At 54.0% G+C, this 5,845-nt stretch overlaps 1 protein-coding gene across 1 annotated transcript in view; it reads left to right on the top strand.

Annotated features, from left to right (window-relative positions):
- CENPI (centromere protein I) overlaps positions 1–5,845 on the top strand; it is a gene marked incomplete at its 5' end in the record, with an annotated part of 40,550 nt that overhangs the window by 1,522 nt on the left and 33,183 nt on the right. The window lies entirely within an intron of this gene.

The raw sequence follows: 5,845 nt of genomic DNA, 5'->3' as shown, positions 1-5,845 counted from the left end.
GCAGGCCTGGCTCCAGCCCACAGCTGCAGTCTGCCTGCCCCATACAGATCCCAGGGCAAGTGCCCCCTCCCTTGATGCCCTCTCGGGGTGTACACAGCGGTGGAAGCCCCTCCTCCCCCGCAGTGAGCTGCATCTCAGTCCCGTGCCCTGCCCCACCCTGGCTGGGCAGTGCCTGCCCCCTCCCTCCCTCACTGCGAGGCGTGTTGATCTGCGCCCCTCCAATGCCCCTCCCCTCCCCCCCTTCCACCACAACAGACTTATCAGCTGCACGCAGCTGTATCAGAAATCGGATCGGTATTGGTTGATATGCCTCCTTAAGAATTAGCTGTCGGTATTGGACCCCAAAATCTCTATTGGTACACCCCTACTTAAGACGTTTCCCCATCTTCGCTTTGTATGCAACTTGTGCTCAACTCATGATTGGTCTACATTCAGATATCTGTAACCATAATATTTTCATACATGGTAGCCTGTTTTGCTGATACAGCAGTCACCATGACTAAACTCAGAATTGTCATGCATCTCACAGCTGTTCTGCTACAGCTGCATTGTCATAGTTTGGCTCTTAATGTAAATATCTAGACTCTTTAAAGTTCTTGGACAAGGTTGGGAAAAATACAGCCTGTGGCAGGCCTCTCAGACCTGCTTGGCTCAGGCTTGGGCAAACTGGGCCATGGCGTATGCAGCCAGTCCCACTGCCTCCTAGCGCACAGCAGGACTGTGGTGGTGCAGCAGCTGGACTTGCTTCCTGGTAGTCTGCACAGTGGCAGCTCCTTCCAGGTGCTGCTACCGGCTTCTGATTTCAGGCACCCTGGCCCATCAGCCCTGCACCCACCACTAGGAGTGCCAGACAGAGTGGGTGGGCAGGGTCTCTATGGAGACCAGCCCAGGACCCCCACAAGTAGGACATTGTCAGCTGGGCAGATGAGATGGAGATGCATGTGGGTGGGGAGAGGCATTGGGGAGTGGCTTGTGTGGACAGGGCTGGGGCTGGGATTGGAATCATGGGGTGGAGCCAGAGTCTGGGCACAGCCATGATCCACTGCCCACATTCCTGCAACAGGCAGTGGTTCCATGAGCAGGGGCACATGGGGAGCAGAATATGGCTCTGCCCCAGCCCTACACTGTCACTTTTCTGCATAGGTGGAGGGAGAAAATATTATTGGCAGGGGGCTGAGCGTGCCATATTGAGGGACTGAGTGAGGCAGGGGCTGGGGTGAATGGGGCCTCAGGGTCGGGGCGGGTCATCCATGGATGCAGGGAGGCTCCTGCCACTGCATGCACTGCAGGGGAGGCATGGGGGCACATGCCTCCTGGATTTGAGCACAAGGTGGAGGCGGGCTTCCCTCTGCGCCCTATTGCTGCTGCCTCAGACCTGTGTGATACCATGTGCCTGCCGCCCCCAGCCTGCGCCACATCCCCTACCTGCCTGGCAAGGCACAGAGCATTGGTCACACAGTTCCTGCAGCAAAGGCAGAGAGGCACAGAGCCCAGCCTTTAGTGGCAGCTCGCCTCCGCCCCACGCACAAATCCAGGTGGCACATGTCCTGCCATATGTCCCCTAGGGTGCACGCAGTGGCAGGAGCCCTCTGCATCCCTGGGCAAGCTGCCCGGGGCTCCAATAGTCCCACAACCTGCCCCAGGGCCCTGTTCACCCTGCCCCTGCCTCACTCAGTCCCTTACTGTGGGGGGCTCAATCTGTGCCCACCCCTCCCACCCCCCCGCAAGCGTCCCTTCCCCTTCACAAACTGAGACTTGCCTGCCATGCTGGGCAGTAATACACATGCCCAGCTGTGAGTGTCTTGAGTCTGTCCTCCCCACTACCTCCTCCCCCACCAGCTGCAGCCACCTGGAGCCCATACCTAGGCTGCCCTGTGGCCCTACCTGCTGCCCTGCCTTGGAAGGGGGTTAACCCTGACCTTCCACTGCTTATGCCACCCTGTAATCCCAATCCTGGCTCTGGTCCTACCCATCCCACTCCCAGACACAGCTCCCTGCCCTTCCATGGCCACATCCCCTCCACCCATCCAAATGTGCCCTACCTATACAGGTTCTGCGTCAATCTCCATGGAGACCTGGGGATCTCTTGAGTGGTCATAGTGCAGGGCTGGGGCCTGGGGTAGAGCTGCGACCCACTCCCTGCGTGCTGCTGGCCGTGGAACTGGCGTGCAGGGAGTAGACCGTGGCTCTGCCCTAGGCCTCAGTCCCACACTATCATGGGCCTGCAGTCCTGGTCCTGGTCCTGCTTCCTGCCCGCCCACCCACCTATGGCATCCTGTCTGCCTGGCTGAATGTGGGACAGAGCCACTTAAGGAATTTTGGTGAGTTGTTGGGGTGGTGGAGAGGTAGGTGCTGCTGACCTAGCCCATGACAGTTCACCAAAACTCCTTAAGTGGTCCTCCAGCCCAAATAATTGCCCATCCCTATTTCTGAATATGAATTATTAGTTTTAACAAAGTGGGTGGAGCTAGAAATATTTCAGATAAAAATTGCAACTAAAAGCTAAGTGAGTAATGTTTGTTAACAACACAGAAAAGGTAGCAAAAGGTCTTTTAAATTTTTAAAATCAACTGAACATGGCTGCTTTTTGTCTTTAACAGTCTTTGGCCTTCCTAACTGATTCCCTGCAAGTGTGAGCCAAGGAGGTATACTCCTCCTTGGTAGCTACCCCCTGCCTCCACAGCCTGTATGCCCCTTTTTTGCCCTAAGGCTTTCCTCTATTTCCCTGCTTAGCCAGGAGGGTTTCTTAGCCCCTTTGCCCCCTTTTCTACACAGTGGGATTGCCTCTTTCTGTGCCTGAAGGATTGCTTCCCTGGAGAACAACCACCCTTCCTGGACATCCTGCAAGTGTCAGTGCAGACTTAATGGGTGTGTCCAGGCAAGCACACACGTGCTTCTTGCAGCATCTCAAACCAGTCTGAAATGCCGCAGGAGGCACGCTGCGAATGAAAAAATGTGTTCCCTGCACTGCATGTTTGCAGCGTGGGCTCAAAACTTGATCCAGGTATGAAATAAACACCCTGGAAAAAAGTGGCACAGAGTACGGTTCCCCACTGTGCCCTGAGGCAAGCTGGGGCTCAGGCCTCCAGAGACCTCTGGCATCAGCCCATGGCTCAGGCTTCCAGAGACACTGGCATCTGGCTCTATGGTGCCCCCTGCTGCTCTAGCATGCTGCATTCATGTGCGAGGCAAGCAGCAGTGGTGCAAGGCTGTGACTTGGGCACTGTCCCTGGTAAGTAGGGGGTGAGGGTGAGGGGAGTGGTCAGGGTGGGTGGGTCCTGTGCAGGGCTCACAGCCTGCAGGCCCCAGGTACTGCCTGAAGCCACATGGCCCCACGCCAAGCTGGGCTAGCCCTGCGACAGGCAGTACTGGCTCTGAGGAAGTTGGAACTACACTGCGCTGCTGGGGGCTCTGACAGCAGCAGGCCCTAAGCTCCCAACAGCTACTGCTACTGCGGGGAGGGGCGCATGAGGACCATGCGGGGCATGTGCCCTGTGAAGGGATGTTATGGCCCTGTAAGGGGGTCTGTGGGCCCTGTGAGGAAGACAGCCTGTGTGCTGTCTGGGGGGTGGGGGCTGGGGACCCATCCCTCCTGAGCAGTGTGCCCACAATCCACCCACATTCCCAAGCCACTCCCACAAACTCCCCCAATCCCTCCCCTCAATTGCTTTACATTTGTAAATATATCAATAAAGCACTGCCCAGCTGATCTCCCATATATAGTGTTCATTTTAATAGCGGAAGAACACTATTTTGTATATTTTAATGAGCGAATTTGCGTTTCTTATCAGAGTATTTGCAGTTGGTAACGGGGAACACCAGGATATCTGCTGGTGACACAAGTGGCAAGACCCATGCAGAGGAGCCTGTCCAGGGTCAGTACTGGGGACCCATCTGGAGGGCAGATGAGGTGGCTGACCTCTTGGCCATTTAAGGCCAAGAGTACATGTGTTGACAGTTCAAAGTGGGCCAGCACAAGGAGCACATCTGGGCGATAACTGTTCAGATGGCAGAGCAGGGGCACAGCCTTGGGACTACAGGTCCAAGGGGGCAGATGCTGTTTCAGGTGGCAGCAGGTCACAGCCAGGCAGCATCCCCCACTGCCAGACTGCTGCAGTGGGTAAGGGGGTGTAGGGGCCACTCCAGCTTAGGGCTGTTTCAGCAGTCTAGCTGGCACAAGGGGTAGTGTCCCCAGATACCAAGTGGCTGGGCCTCAGAAGCTCCTGAGGGCAAGTAGACTTGAGCTGCCACCACAGGGCAGCTTTTTATATTGCTGGAGCCAGCACAGGGCAGCTTTTTATATTGCTGGGGCCAGCACAGGTGTTGGCCCTGGACTCTAGCTACCCCTGGCTGCAGATCTGGGAGGAGCTGGGTGGGGTTATCGTGCCCCAAGTGGCTGAACTTGCTCCACACCAAAGTGTATGTCTGGGCACGTGCGCTGAGGCAAAAATCCTGGGCTCAAATTTGTGCTGCTCCTATTTGAGCTGCTGTAAGCATGCATGCCTGCATGTGTGGGTGTGCCCAATAGGTTTGTCTTTGAAATACTGGCTACTGTTTTGCATTTAAAAATCTGAAGAACTGATTCATCTGAAATAAATATCAGTTCATCAACTCAGTTTTGGACTTAAAATCATTGGTGTCTCTCTTAATTGCTGACATTAAGCTAGCAGTTACATAGTCTTTTTAAACCAGATCTTTCTTTACATGTTACCTGTAAAGCCTGAGTGTCAAAGATATGGGCTGTCACCTATATCCAGCCCACAGAGCTATTGTCTAGCCTTCAGAGCTCTTGGAGGGGTTAGGAATTGGGGGCAAGGCAAGCAAGGATAGAGCCCCACTGCTGAATTTGGGGGTACAGAGCCCTTGGGGGCATGTTTCAGGGGCAGTGGGGCAAGTGATAGCTGACAGCAGCCCAGGAACCCATGCAGTTAACACTGCTGCTGCTCATCCCATTGATAGAAGTGGGTTTGGATCTGGCCTGTGAAGAGGTCTACAATTTGGATCCAGCCATGGGTGCTAAGGGAGTTTGACACCCCTGCTATAAAGTATTGGAATAAAAACCATGAATTCATAGATTGTAAAGTTGGAAGGGACCTCAGAAGATCATCGGGTCCAGCCCTCTGCACCAAGCAGAAAGACAACTGGGGTCAGGTGACCCAGCAAGGTGACCATCCAGCCTCCTCTTGAAGGTTTCCAGGGTAGGTGATTGTACCACCTCTGAAGGGTGCTTATTGCATAGTCTTGACATCCTAGTTGTGAAGCAGTTTTTCCTAATGTTGAGCCTGAAACGGTCTTCCAAGAGCTTGTGACCATTACTCCTAGTTTTCCCCACGGGTGCACTGATAAACAGTTGTTCACTGAGCCTTTGATGTACACCTCTGATGTAGTGGTCAACTGCTACCAAGTCCCCTCTCAGCCTTCTTTTTTTCCGGCTGAACAGTCCCAGATCCCCTCAGCCTTTCCTTGTATGGCTTGCTGCGCAAGTCTCTGATCATACGGTGGGTGGCCCTTCTCTGGTCTCTCTCAACCTTTACCATGTCCTTGTTAAAGTGTGGTGCCCAGAACTGGATGCAGTACTCCAGCTGCAGTATCACCAATACCAAGTAGAGCAGAAGAATCACTTATTTGGTTTTGCTGGAAATGCATTGATTGATGCATGTCAGAGTATTGTTAGACCTGCTGGCTACAGCATTGCACTGCCAGATCATGTTCATATTGTGGTTTGTTATTACTCCCAGGTTCCTTTCATTCGTAGCGCTGGTCAGGTTGGCATTGCAAAGCCTGTAGGTGTGTTGGGGATTGTTCGTCCCCATGTGGAGGGAGCACTTTACATTTTTCGACATTG

Source organism: Gavialis gangeticus, unplaced genomic scaffold (genome assembly GCF_001723915.1).
Source record: "Gavialis gangeticus isolate Ggan-Ray unplaced genomic scaffold, GavGan_comp1, whole genome shotgun sequence".
NCBI lineage: Eukaryota > Metazoa > Chordata > Crocodylia > Gavialidae > Gavialis > Gavialis gangeticus.
This window is presented reverse-complemented; position numbering and strand designations above follow the sequence as displayed.